A 14,612-nucleotide genomic window follows, 5' to 3' on the forward strand; every position below is an offset into this window, starting at 1 on the left:
AGTATAGTATACTATACTATTAACATTTCCATCATCCAAAATGAAACCCTGTATCCATTAATAATCTCCATTCTCCCTTGCCTCCAAGCCCCTGGCAATTGCTCATCTACTTTCATTCTGTAAGCGTTTTGCCTATTGTGAACATTTCCAATAAGTGGAACCCTAAGTGTGGCATTTTCAGTTAGCGTAAATTTTCAAGGTTCATCCATGTCAGCCCTATACTTGCTTCCTAAAATACTGATTGTAGCACATTGTGTATCTGACAAAAGCCTAATAATACCAGAATACATAAAGAACTTCTACAGATCAATAACTAAAAGAAAAAGAAACTTTAATGGGCAGAGAATTTGAGTAGTCATTTCTCCAATGAAAATACAGAAATGACAGATAAAACACCCAAAACAAAGCTCCAAGTTTGTTATTAGTGAAATGCAAATTAAAGCCATTGTGAGATGACCTTTCACATTCACCCATGGTTATGAGGAAAAAAACACATGCAGTAAAAATGTTAGTGAGGGTATGAAAATTTGGAACTTTCAGCATTGCTAGCAAGAATGTAAAATAGGCCCCTCCCTGGTAATGCAACAGTTAAAGCACAGCACTAGGAAGCACAGCACTATGAAGCTGTCCATAGCTACCTCAGCACCATTCCAGGCCAAGGAGCTGACCCACATGGAGCAGCAGACCTCTTCTGACCAGCCCGCTGCTCCCAGCAGCAGTGTATTTCAATACATCTGCCTGTTCTGCTCCCCACTCCATCTCTGGTGAATCCTTTCACTCCTCTCTCTCCACACCTCTAGCCTGTACCCCAGTTTTCGTATGCATAAATAAATCTTTTTAAAAATATATAAAATGGTGTATACTCAAAAAAAAAAAATAACAAAGTTGTATGTCCCAGCAACACTATTGTAAGGAATATACCCATAAGAAATAAAATCACATGGTTGCTGACAAAGTTATAAATTAATGCTCATATTGTGAATAATATTTTCACAAGTCAAAAAATATAAACTCAATTGCCCAGCAACTAATGAACAAAATGCGATGTGTCCATACAGCAGAATATTAAGTCATGAAAAGAAATGAAGTACTACAGGTAAATACAAACCTTTCTTGAAAGCATTGTATTAAATGAAAAAGGCCAAATTGTGTGACTCCATTTATATGAAATTTCCGGTATAGGAAAACCCAGAGAGACAGAAAATTCGTAAGTAGTTGCTAAGGAGGGCTGAAGGAGACAATGGACTGCTATTGCTAATGGATTCTTTGGGGGTGGGGGGATGATGAAAATATCTGGAGTTAGATAGTAGTTGTAGCTTTACGATCTGAATATTGTAAAATGCATGCAGTGGAATGCAAGATTTATAAACCTTAAATTGGTGATCTCTCAGTAACATTTTTTTAAAATATCATTTACTTCTACAATGCAAGCACTGAAGCACTCAGTCTACTGGTCTATATTTAATGGGCAAGTCCAAGGTGTCAAGTAGTAGGTACATGAATAAAGTCTGCCTTCCTGGAGCTGAGCGAGTGGATAGTGCACGTAGGTCAAGAGCATGTTGCTTAAAAAGGACAGGACAGACACTTACTGCAGATTAGGAAAATTAGAGGGTCATTAGATTGGCATTTGAGCTACTTTAAAATGACAAGTGCTCATTATTCAGGCAAGGAAGTCAGGGTGGAAACATGTACCAGGGAAATGTAAGTGGTTGTAAGAGGATATCCCTCCTGTAGGAATCCACAAGTACTAAACAATAATGAACTATACAAGTGAGTCAGGGACTTTTAAGTGGGGCTAGGAAGGAGAAAGGTGAATTAGTAATAATGTCGTATATATGCAGGCAGAAGTCAGAATATAAAAGGTTTTGTGAATCATGCCAAGTAAAAGGTTGGGGTTGATTTACATGCAATGAGAAGTTACACAGGCATTATAAGAGGTAGACTAGCATACGTTTCTGAGTACAACTTGGCTCTCTCCAAAAGAACAGGATGAGAGGATGAGATAGATATCAAAGGTGTAATAATCCAGGCACGAGATGATGTTATGAACTGTGACAGAAGCTAAGCAATGCAAGAAAGAGAAGACATGAATCTGTCTGAGGTAGACTGGATATAGATGTTATCTACACTGAATACAGCCAACTCAAAGCAAAGAAAGAGTTAAGGAAGAGTCCCAGGTCATCGAAGACAAAGATACGGTAGAACCATTCCAGGAAATAGGGACATGAGGAAAAGGATTGCTTCTCTTGACACAGGGCTTGAAAAGAGGCAGATATACAGTGGATACAAATATGAAAGTTCATTCCATACGGGTAAAATACAAGTGATTTTGATATCACTTAGGGGAAAGGTGTATTTTGAGCTTACAGGGTTCTAAAAGGAATCCTCATCATCACCAACAGTTAAGTCAAGAGAAATTAAGGAATATTAAATATCCTTGAGAACCATGCTGCAAAAAAAGAGAAAATAAGATTTAATTTGTCCAATCTTACTCCTCTTTGAAAATCATAATCTGTGGTATAACCCTAAATAAGAACTTGAACTGGCTCCACACTGCACAGAAAACCTGTTTCCCTTCATTAAGGTACTATTTTCCATGGTCCATTTAAATATTTTTACATTAATCATGAAATGACCAGTTAATTTTCAGTATATACTTTCTAATTACATTTTGAAAGTTGAATTGATGGCCTATAAAAATCATAACAAAAAAATCCAAGTTAATTGGCCGTTTTCTGATTACTTTGGCTCTCAGAAATAATCTGGAGACCAATAAACTAAAACTACTTTTGGTCAAAATTGTTTAAAAGCAATGAAGTCTAAAACTACTAGATTAAAAGCGTTAATATTTGTATTTTAACTATGAGTGGTTACTCACTGCAACTGTGTCAGATGCCATACGCATAATGTCTAAACTTTAAAGCATTCCATAAAGTAGGTACTGTACCCATTTTTCAGGTAATACATGGAAAAACAAAATGTGACTTGTCCAAGGCCAAAAAATGGAGGACCACACAGCTGTATACACCTGTTTTCATCTAATTTCAGTATGCAATCACAACTCCATTTTGCATGAATGATCAGCGTCCTCAAAGAAGATTCATATCAGCTTGAATCTAAAGAGACAGAACATGAATCCATTCTGCAACTTACTATACTTAGCTCTGCCACTCTCCAAATATAAAAAAAAGTTAAACAAGTTCCCACTACAAAGAAAGTCAAACTGGGTGCTATTACTTGGTCTCATAATCTGAGCTGAGCTGATGGACAGAAACTAAAGGTGCTAACAGAAATGCAAAGAGCACAGATAAGCCACACAATGAAGCTTCACAAAGTGAGCCGCTTCAAGAACACCTATAGTCACAACAATTAAAATTTTAGGAAGCTCAGAGCTAATCAGTGTTGTCCATCCAAGTAAAAAAAAAAAAAAAAAGAAAGAAAATGGCTAGTTGGACTGGATTATAAACATCCAACAATAGGAAAGAATATAGCTATTTGCAAGTTTTTTGGGTTTTTTTTTTTTAAAGATTTATTTATTCGTACAGAACTGGGGTACAGGCCAGAGATGTGGAGGGTGAGAGGATTCACCAGAGACAGAGTGGGGAGCAAAACAGGCATATCAAGCAGCGGGCGGGTCAGTAGAGGTCTGCTGTGCCATGTGGATCTCCTCCGGGACAGACAGGAATCAAACTCATTCGGAAGTGGCTTAAGCTTCTTTGTGCTGTGCTTTAACCTGCTGCACCACCAGGGAAGGCCAGCCAGGGTTTTTTTTTTTTTTTTTAAATTTCTAAAAACCAGAGCAGGAAACTAAACACTGCCCTCTGTGTTAATCAAATGGTTTCTTGAACAAATTACCACCATCAAGAAAACATGATTATAGCACATTCACTCACCATAATTATCATGCCCTGTGAGTCTGATTTTCAAATGTGAATAAGTCTTTAAAATTTTAAAATAGAAACTCCTGCAGTGAAATGCAAGCCATCCACTAAAAGGAAGATCCCAGAGAGCTGTGTCTTTCCTTCATTCATTGCTATGTCTCCCTGAATTTAGACTGGCACGTCAAGTCCCCCAATCAATATTTACAGAATTAATATTGTTAAGATCATCTAGTCCATTCTATTCATTTTATATTAACAAGGAAACTGAGGTTCAGAAATACTGGGATATTTAATGGGCAAAACCAAACCAAACCTACTGTTTCCCAAACTTTAACAATGCTCTTTCTACTAAGCCTGCGTTACAAATACCTGAAATCACTAATTAGTGTAACTGTATAATAAACTAAGTAAATACCTTTCTACTTATCAACCAAAAAGAGCACTGCTGTGAATAGTCAGCCCATTAGACAAGCACATGGTTTTGACTCAATTACCCAGATGACCTACTCCCCATCTGGGTGGCCAAAGTGTTCATGAGAAAAAGGATGTGTACTTAAGACACCACCAAGCAAAAATCATTGCCAGTAGAGGACCAGCACTGGTTCAGTGAGGAGCTGTGTATGAGAATCATTCTTTTTTTCTTATGTTTAAAAAGAAAGTAGATTCCAAGATTGTCTTTCTCAACTAGCCTATACCAGCTATGATGTCATACTATATATTATGCTACTGAAAACACGGGCCTTAATCAGAATACTGCAGAGAGCAATGCAAACAGGCATACAGCTCTATACACTCATACAAAGAATTTCACTAATTATTGGGTCCAGATGTTTCCTTAAGACTTTGAGAAAATCAGGGCTACTCTAGGAGCCCTTGCTAACAAAATTCCTGTGCAAGGAACAGGGCGGAAGCTGCTACAAGCTGAGTGATTCCATCCTCTGCTGTGATTATGAGCAAAAGGAGGTCTTTGATTTCTACCAAGGGAACGCAAACCAATATTTAGGGGTTCAAGATTTACAAAGTGGGAAAGTATTTTAAGAAATGGTAGGGAGGGGATAGAGATAAGCTTTTCTTTGAATTTTGAGAAAGGCAGTAACAAAACTGTACAACACATCACACACTTAATACTAGCAATGTGTGCTCAGCTTCATACTGCTCATTTGCTAAATCTGACAAATCTATTGCTGTGACTGGACAAAGGTTGTGTAGAACAGTTTGACGATACTATCACTTCCTTGTGTTCATCCCCCCAATAGCCTATAGCCCACAGGAAGCTCTCTTAATGTCCCTACTACCTGCCCGTAAAACACTGAAGACGAGAGGCCTTCTCTGGCGGTGCAGTGGGTTAGGATGCAGCACAGCAAGCTAGCCACAGCTGCTTCAGTGTGAGTTCAATCTCTGACCCAGGAGGTGATCCACATGGTGCAGCAGGCCTCTCGGGTCTCGTCTGCTGCTCCCCTCAGTAGTGTATTTCAGTAGATCTGCTTGTATGCATAAATAAGTAAATCTTAAAAAATAAACAAAAAACATCGAAGATGTGAAAGATCAAAGCAGCAACCCAAATATAGTGATGATTCTGCAGCCACCTAACTCTATTTAGAAAACAGTAAGAATGGAGCTTTGCAAAGAGAACCAGCATTTAGAAGGAAGGAAGAGGGGAGAGAGTTGAGATTAAGTAGGGGGAAAATATCTAGAGAAGAAGAAGGAATAACAAAAACAAGCAAGTTTTGGATATACTGCACAGTTCTACCCCCTTAGATTTATTTTTTTAAGCATCAGAAAATTTAGAAAAGACTATGACCCATATTCAAATGATTACCAATACATTCCAAAGGAACTATGTTAGTCTATTCTACCTATATGGTAAGAATAAATATGAGTTGTTTTTTTAAACCACCGAATGGTACCCACTCCACTTATCTTCCTAACTCATTATATCGTATGTTTGGTGCCTTTTTTTTTTTCTTAAAGATTTATTTATTTTATTCATGCAGAACTGGGGTACAGGCCAGAGATGCAGAGGGTGAGAAGATTCACCAGGGACAGAGTGGGGAGCAAAACAGGCAGATCGACGAAGTACACTGCTGAAGGGAGCAGCGGGCGGGTCAGGAGAGGTCTGCCGCGCCATGTGGATCTCCTTCGGGGCAGGCGGGGATCGAACTCATGAGGGAAGTGGCTTAAGCTTCTTAGTGCAGAGCATTAACCCGCTGCGCCACCAGGGAGGCCCATTGGTGCCTTTTTTTCTGCATAAATAAATAAATAAATCTTTCATTTTTTAAGAAAAAAAGAATAATCAAACGCCAAAAAAAACCATAGACTTCAAAGTAGAGGACTGATTCCTTTCTTCATTTATTGAAGGCAGAGGAGAAAATAAAGATCAAGGCAAAATTTTCAACTTCATTCACACCCAAGATAGGTGTGAATCTATCTGATTTGTTAAAGCAAGTTCATGCTGCTCTCATTAAAAACTAGGTCAAGAAAGAGATCTGTGTCAGTCCCTAGCAACTAAGATCATTCCAGAAATAAATTGTCTTTCCTAAAGTGAAAGCTAAATCAAGAGAAAGCCTTCTCTCCTTGTGGCTCTTCACAATGGAGGAGACTGTGCATAAATCATTAAAAATTCCAACACTAAACATCACTATCCTTATAATCAAAATGCACACAGACCTAGTCATAATGGTATCCCAACAGCACACACTAATTGAAATAATAAGAGACATCTAGAACCCTGCTGGTTCCTCATCAATTAAGTATGCATGCTGAGTTGCATGGTCAGAAATATTGATGAACTGCATTTGTTCAAATTCCTTTTCTCAGATGGTGCCCCAGATTTTTTGGAATGGTCAGAGCTGGAGCTACATTCTTTCTGTGCAATGCTAGCTAATCTTTGGATAAAATAACATGGTGGTTTGGAGCTCGAGTCTGGAAACCAAACAGGCTAGGATTAGAATTCCAGCTTTGTCTCTTAACAGCCATGGACAAGATATTTAACCTTGCTGAGTTTCAGATACCTCTAAGCCAAAAAGAAATATGATGTACATACCGGGTGGCCTCAAGGTTAAAGTGCTGGCACATAATAAAATTCACAATAAATGGTGAGCCACTGTCATCATATAAGGACACTGTAGGGGAAAAGAAGGGCCTATGCCACCCCACCAAAATCTGTAAGGATAAGAGTAGTAATAGCAAGCACAACAAAAGACAGTTATATATTAAACACTTTTCCAGTGACTTTGGAGTGATATGGTTTCTCTCTGCAGCCTTTAAGGTAGTTTAAGTATTTACATGCTAAAGGTAAAGGTGAAAGAGTTGTAACACATATAAAAGTTTTATGTAAGAAGATATGTAACTTGGGCCCTCCCTAGTGGTGCAGTGGGTTAAAGCACTGCAGTAAGAAGCTTCTTATGCCACTGCTGCATGAGTTCAATGCTCGCTGCCTGGGAGGTGATCCACATGACCTCTCCTGACCTGCCCGCTGCTCCCCTCAGCAGTATACTTTGTTGATCTGCCTGTTCTGCTCCCCACTCTGTCCCTACTGAATTCTCTCACCCTCCACATCTCTGGCCTGTACCCCAGTTCTGTATGAATAAATAAATCTTAAAAAAATATATATATGTAATTCTTATATGTTTAAAGTCACAACCAGTACATGGAAGAACCAGGGTTCAAAGCCAGGCTCTCCAAAACCATTGTGCAATCTTGCCACCACTCTTCAAGAAATGTATAAAAAGCACCTAACAAAATTCCCTCAGAGATCATGATTTACTGGAAAAGTAAAAATAAATTCCTACTACCACCTGAGACTTTACGACTACTAGCAACATGTACCAAGTAAATTTCGCCCAAATTTGAGGATGTGGGTCACAGGAGTATCTTAGCTGTTCCTCTGATGAGTCCTTATAGCACACACACCAAAAAAAAGGGATAGAGATGCAAGAACCCTGATCCCACAGAGAGGATTATAGCGATAAATACAAACTAAAACAACTTGTCACTAATTCAACAACTGTGGTAATTTAGAACCACAAATACTGCTAGTCTAAAAAGTCAACATGGTTTTCTTAAAAACTACCATTATTGATTTGAGTAAGTTGTTCACGGGAAATGTTTTTTAAGCACTCATAAAATACAAATAAGCATTATGCTTTATGAAAAGCACATCATTATCATTTCTAATTGTACTTACTAGTGACATATTTGTATACTAGCTGAATTCAAGTAATTAGTAGCCCCAAAAGTCCTGGTTCTTTACCACATTCTTAAGTTTGCTGGGATCACCCACAACTCAAAAGAGAAAGATAGCTAGAGGACGAATAGTTACATGAAAAACAAATATGCTACAAAACGTATGAAAAGAGGCCTCCCTGAGCAGTGGGTTAAAGCACAGCACTGAGAATCTAGGGCAGCTTCCACATGGGTTCGATTCCCGCCTGCCCCGGAGGTGACCACACGGTGTGGCAGACCTCTCCTGGCCCGCCCGCTGCTCCCCTCAGCAGTGTGCTTGTCAATCTGCCTGTGCTGCTCCCCACTCTGTCTCTGGTGAAGCCTCTCGCTGCCCCTGAGCCTCTGGCCTGTACCCCAGTTCTGCATGCACAAATAAATAAATCTTAAAAAAAATTATATATGAAAAGATGCTCACCATACTCAGAAAAAAAAATGCAAACTAAAAATTCAGAATGGAAAAAATCTGTAATCATATCCCTGCGCAAGGCTATAAGAACAGAGACATTCTCACACAATTGCTACTAGAAGAATAAATTGGTACAGGCCCAGTGCGAGTCCACTGCCAACGACTCTCAAAATTCCAAATGGACACACTCTAAACCAGCATTCCTGCTTGTGGGAAATGTACTTTTACAGACAGATTTGCACATATGTAAAATAATTACATATAGGTGATTCCCACTAGACTATTTATAATAACAGTAAGTTAATGTCCATCAATGCGAGCTACATTCATTATACTATATTCCTACAATGGACTTCCAGGTAGTGATAAAGGAAAAAATGAGGAAGGTTTCCATCCCTGTTACAGAAATATCTCTAAGTGACATCTAAAAACAACACGGAGATTCAGGCAGCATTTTGTGTTATGCCACCATATGGCTTAAAAGGAAAGTATGTGGGAGATGGAAATATGTGACTGTTTGGGTACATATTTGCTTGTATATGCATAAAATAGGATACAGAAAAGTAAAAACCATGATTCTAGGAGAGTGGTGGTTGACACCGGGGTAGATGAGGTACAGATATGGGAGATAATGTTTCCACTAAGCAGTATATACAAACTGAAGCACTTAAATACTTTAAGATGACAATATTTATGCATTAAAATGGCTTACAGCTTAAGTGAGCCCAGCTTGGCTGGGCTACTTCTTTGGAGAAATCCTGTAACAGATGCCACAACTGCTGTTAGAGATAGTGTCACCTTGCCCTGTGTGCCCATAGTCACACAAATGACCAATGCAGATACAAGAGCTTTCCAGCCTGTTCAATATTCCAGCTCAACAGTATCATTAACATAAAACAGGTTTCCTACCAGTCTCAAAAAACCCTATTTCTGCTAGTCTTCAATTCAATATACTTTATAAACTAACCTTCCTACAACATAGAATCTCTAAAACTCTCTCTCTCTCTCTCTCTCTCCCTCTCCCTCTCCCTCTCTCTCTCTCTCACACACACACACACACACACACACACACACACACACACACACACACACACACAGAGTTCCTGAGAAAGGTTTGGTAGTTTTTCACCCATTTCCCCTCAGTGTGAAGTTGAAATAAAAAGGTGCCTTTGTTAACAATTATATCAGTGCAAATGTAGCTAGGAACAAAGTTATTTCTACTCCCTGCTGGAGGAGTGAGAACAGGGTACTTAGAAATAGATGTCTCTGAAAGTTGAGGAAATTTTTTAAGATGAGAAAACAGAGTGGTAGATTCTCTTTAAAGTTCTAAGCTGGTCCTATATAAACATTCCCAATCTCTGTCAGCAGCTTCCTCTTCATTCACAAGGAAAAGCAGGAAAAAATTGGCTTGACAAGCACAAGGATGTCATGTTTCCTGTCCACACCTCTTCCCTGCCCCACAGCTGCTCCACTGCTCACATGAAGGGGGTGAAACATTTGTGCAGATGCATAACGACGTGTACCTAGTGCAGTACTAGGCATCCGGTGGCTTCTCAGTAAAGGCCTTTTGTGATGTTCCCAGTCTTTTGGGAACATTTATTTGGATCACTATCATATGCTCTATAGAAAAGAAAAATACACTGTGTAATTTCTTCCAATGACATCATAACTAGGCTCAAAACAGAGTACAGCCAACACCAACTATCTCCCTTGGTCTTAAGATACACCAGTGTGGACACTTTATACAGAGGATCCTCAGCCAATCCATCAGAAAACTCAGGTAGTATCAAGTGGTAATTTACAGTCAGTTAATTCTATTTCTGTGTGAATCAAATTCTAAATTCTTTAACAAAATAACAGTGGTTCAGGAGGCTTTTCCCAAATAAGCTAGCAACAGATCCACCAAGGCTAACTGTACCAGATAAATGCACAGGCTGCAGACATTGCGTTTTACTAGGTCACAAGGCAAAAAAAGCTTGTCGAAGTTAATCACCTCCCCACACTATGACATGGCCACGAGCTGGAGCCTGTGTCATCTCACGCTTCCGAATCCCCTTCTCTGCAGCTGTGGAACATGGTAGGTGACAGGCATAGACATCTACACATTGTCAAAAAATATAATTCACCTTTTAATTTTTAATCATGTGTTCTGTTCTATTCTGTTAAATACTTTGAGCATTATCAAGAGTTACATCGACACACAGTGCATAGTCTTAAAATATGAAATGATAAACTGAATAATTTTTCTAACTTTGGGAAGCAGATCCAAATGCTGACTCCAAGCCACTGGCCTGGCACCAGAAGGTGACCCTCATTAGCACAGAGACCCTCCTGGTGAGAGCATCTTTCCCCAGGTGAGAAAAGCTATACAGGCATATTTTGAAATTTTTTTTTTTTTTTTAAAGATTCCTACTCTCCAGCACTACCTTTGTTCAAAACTACATACTAAGAGCTTCAAATTAGGTGATCCTGGCAAGGACAAGTTTTTATGCAGTTAAATACATTTGTTTCTTTGCAAGTAAGATTCTCAAAATTCAGCAGCTATAGAACATGATTTAGTAGAGGATCCTGCTGGAGAATATGTCAAGCATCGTATTTCAGAGCTTATCAAAAAATTCAAGCAAAACAAACATCAAAGTTTAAATTTTCCCCTTCCAACTTGCTTTGTGAAAGTTCAGCTATGTCCAAATATAATGTCATCAATGGATCAGAATGAGCACAAGAATATTACAAGGATGGGGGAGGCCTATGATTGGCTACCCAGAGCATTTGCATCACCTCCAGAGTTATTCCCACACCCCTATTGCCAATAAGTCATAGAGACAATTCTTTGTTGGGCCTAAAAACAGAAAGCTTAAACTTCCCAAGAAGATGTGCAACACATACACACACCCCTCCAAGAAAAAAGAAAAAGAAAAAATACCCAGTACTTATTTGCGAACTATAGAGTATTCCCTGCAGAGTCCACAATAAAGAACTTGCAGAGATCATCCAAAGTGCAGTGCAACTGCTTTTCATTTTGTTAGAAAGTAGCATTGAAGCAGAATTCTTTCTGAAGGAGGGGTGGGAGGCTGATACAGAAATATGAAATCAAATCTCTTGCTAGCTACAATACAATTTATTTCAATCTAACAACTTAACATGGAAATAAAGCATTTTATAAGTCAAAGTGAAATCTGTCATTCTTTAACTTGTTTTTAAAAAACCCACACGATTAATCTTACACAGCCCTTGTGCTTTAGGAATAATTAACATAGTGTACTATATCCCTGGATAAATGAATTGGTAACAATTGAATAAGTACATGAAATAAAGCAATTTGCTTAATTATTCTCATTGGTCAAACTGAAAAGGCAACCATGTTGAAGATCAGCTGACAAAATTCAACGTTTGTCTTTAAAAATGAAAACAAGTAGTCTAAAACTAAACTCTGACCACCAAAAGAATTTTCTCTTCCCATAGGGCTTGCTTCAAATATAACTGAACATATTCCTTTGCCAAACAGTATATAAACCCAGATTCCATCCATTCTATAGTTTAGCATTTTCCAAACTTTCAGTATTCTTACTATTGACGCGCTCAAAGCAAAAATTCCTTCCAGAGCAAAAACAACCAAGTATGTATCACAAAATCCAACAGTCACAACAGGGATTTTCTCCAGATCTCCCCCTTAAATACATACGTGGGTTTTTAAGTACATAGAGTCCGTTGTCTGCTGCTCTCTGTCACTAGAAGACTGGAAAGCTGATGGGAATCCAGCCTCCAAAGGCTTAATGAGCAAGACGGGCCCCACCCAAGCCGAACCCTGCAGAAGAAGGGCATGCTCAGTCGAAAAGCCCAGCTTGATTCCAAGTTACTTCATTCCTCAGCTAGAAAATCCACACGGGTCAAAAGAAAAGTCATCTTCTGCTGCCTGTTACACCAACTAATGAAGGACAGGCTGTAGAATCAACTGAATGTCACAACTGCAATTCTATTACCGTTTTTATAGTTCTACCATCCCTAGGAATATTCTTCAACTTTTGCAGGTATCATTTTTGCTTTGCTATGGGCTTTTGCTCAATTCTGCCTTTATTTTTATTTTATTTCATTTTAATCACAACAGACACCAAAAGCAATACAACATAAAATCCAAACATCTTTATTTATAAACTACTATAGATTGATATATTCATTTTTAAGTTAACCAAATTCATGTCTCTTCTCATATCCCATCACCCTAAAGTGGGCCTTCTCAAGATAATTGGACTTAAATGAGGCTATAAGAGCAGAGCCATCACGATGACAATAATGCACTCCTAAGAAGAATCACCAGAGTTTGCTCTGTCCCTCATGCACTCTCAGACCTGGCCTATGATGATACAGAGTGAACTTGGCATCTCCAAGCCTGAATAAAGTCCTCACCATAAACTGACCATGCAGCCTCTTGATCTTGAACTTCCAGCCTTCAAAAATGTAAGATAAGAAATTTGTGTTGTTTAAGCAAGCCACTTGATGCTATTTTATCAAGGCAGCCCAAGCAGACTAAGGTACCTATTCTCTTCATTATGGTTAAACTCCTGCTCTGCTACTATTGCTCAGCTCCTCCCTCTGCTGACTTATAGAAAAGATCCTGTTTATAAGACAGACCTGAAACTCATTGTTTGAACAAAGGCTGAAAGAATTAAAACTGAGTTTTGCAAGGCTATGATACGGAAATGAAACAAGCCATTAATAGAGTGGATAAAAAGCAAAACCAGTGAATTTAAATACAAATTCCAAACTCATACACTCCATAAGTGGTAGAGCCAGAATTTATACCTACTTGGTCTGTCTCTGAAGCCAACACCAGTAGTGTTGGGGAGATGGTGCAAAAGCAGCTGCCTCCCAAGGCAATGCAGTTTTCCACTCAGCATTCCCTCTATTTTAACACCCTTGTTTCCTTAGGTAAACTGAATGAAGAATTGAAATAACACATATCTGGCTACTCAGTGGGTTACTGGCAGAGATTATACAAATCAGATCCAGTGCCATCTACACTATTCATTTCCAGGAAGATTTTAAAGCGCATTAAAATACACAGACTACATGGGTTGAAATGTTCACAAAGATTTGTATCTATTACATCTGTCCTAAGAAAACCAAAACAGCCATATTTTGACAGTCTTGTTCCATTACAAGGAGAAATTAGAAATTTACCCTCAGTTTTTTTAAATGTCCAAAGGAGTTTGCTGGGGTTGGGCTAGGGCACATCTTTCCTATATTTGTATATGTGATTTGGTGTATAAGCAGAAATGTTATCTTAAAGCCAGAATCATTAATTTCTTAATTTTAAAAACTGCCCTACCTCCTACTTTATGGGGACAAAAATGTAAGTAAGATATAAAGAATCCATATACTTGGATGGGTCAGTTATTGCTCCAAAAACATAGGGGCAACAAACTTTTTCTCAAAGTTGCAGAAGAGTCATGGAAACAGTTCCTGAGCTCTTCCATATTTATTCACCTAGTCTCAATTAGATGACCCATCAGAAAAAAAGCAAGTACAATTTTCTGGCTTAACCCTAAAATAACCTAAAAAGCACTTTTTCCAAAACCCTTTTATTCTACTGATTTTACAGAGAATCCAATCTTCTCATGTAACAATTATCATGAAAGTCTATATATACTTCTGACTCTTTCAAAAAGATGATGGTCACTCACCCATAAAATCAACTAACAGATCACACTTCATAGGCCTGTGACCACCTGATACCAGCAAAAGAGAAAAGCTGTACCGGTACCCAACTCTGATGCATAAGTTCCTTCTGATTGCACATCAACACAGTTTAAATTCTCTGAGGCTCTTAAGTCCAGAATAATCTGCACAACTGCACATAAGCAGGCAAAGTTGGAAAGTAGAAAATAAAATATGCTCTGTGACCCCAGATATAGAGATGTTCAAGTAGGAACCAGGAAAGGAAGAATAAAGGGTGTTAGAGAATCCATAATAAAAAAAGCAATAATCTAAAAATAAAGTTTATAATCTGAAATATTAGGGCAAAGCTCTTAAAAACAAATGCCTATTTTGAAAACTACAAAAAGATCACTTTCAGCATTATACATTCAAGCCAGTATTTACTT

The 14,612-nt window shown here is 38.4% G+C and overlaps 1 protein-coding gene across 17 annotated transcripts in view; it reads right to left on the reverse strand.

Moving 5' to 3' along the window:
* The window catches only part of EPB41L2 (erythrocyte membrane protein band 4.1-like 2), a 193,053-nt gene that overhangs the window by 105,284 nt on the left and 73,157 nt on the right, over window positions 1-14,612 (reverse strand). For 15 of the 17 annotated variants that reach the window (XM_012721932.1, XM_012721911.1, XM_012721958.1 and 12 more), the window contains exon 1: window positions 12,194-12,280. The exons of the other annotated variants lie outside the window; for them this stretch is intronic. The gene's annotated coding sequence lies outside the window, so the exon portion shown is untranslated. Of the gene's footprint in view, window positions 1-12,193; window positions 12,281-14,612 lie in introns of those variants that run through there. 17 annotated transcript variants of the gene reach the window in all.

The sequence above is a fragment of the Condylura cristata genome, unplaced genomic scaffold (assembly GCF_000260355.1).
Source record: "Condylura cristata isolate star-nosed mole 26May11 unplaced genomic scaffold, ConCri1.0 scaffold00001, whole genome shotgun sequence".
Lineage (NCBI taxonomy): Eukaryota > Metazoa > Chordata > Mammalia > Eulipotyphla > Talpidae > Condylura > Condylura cristata.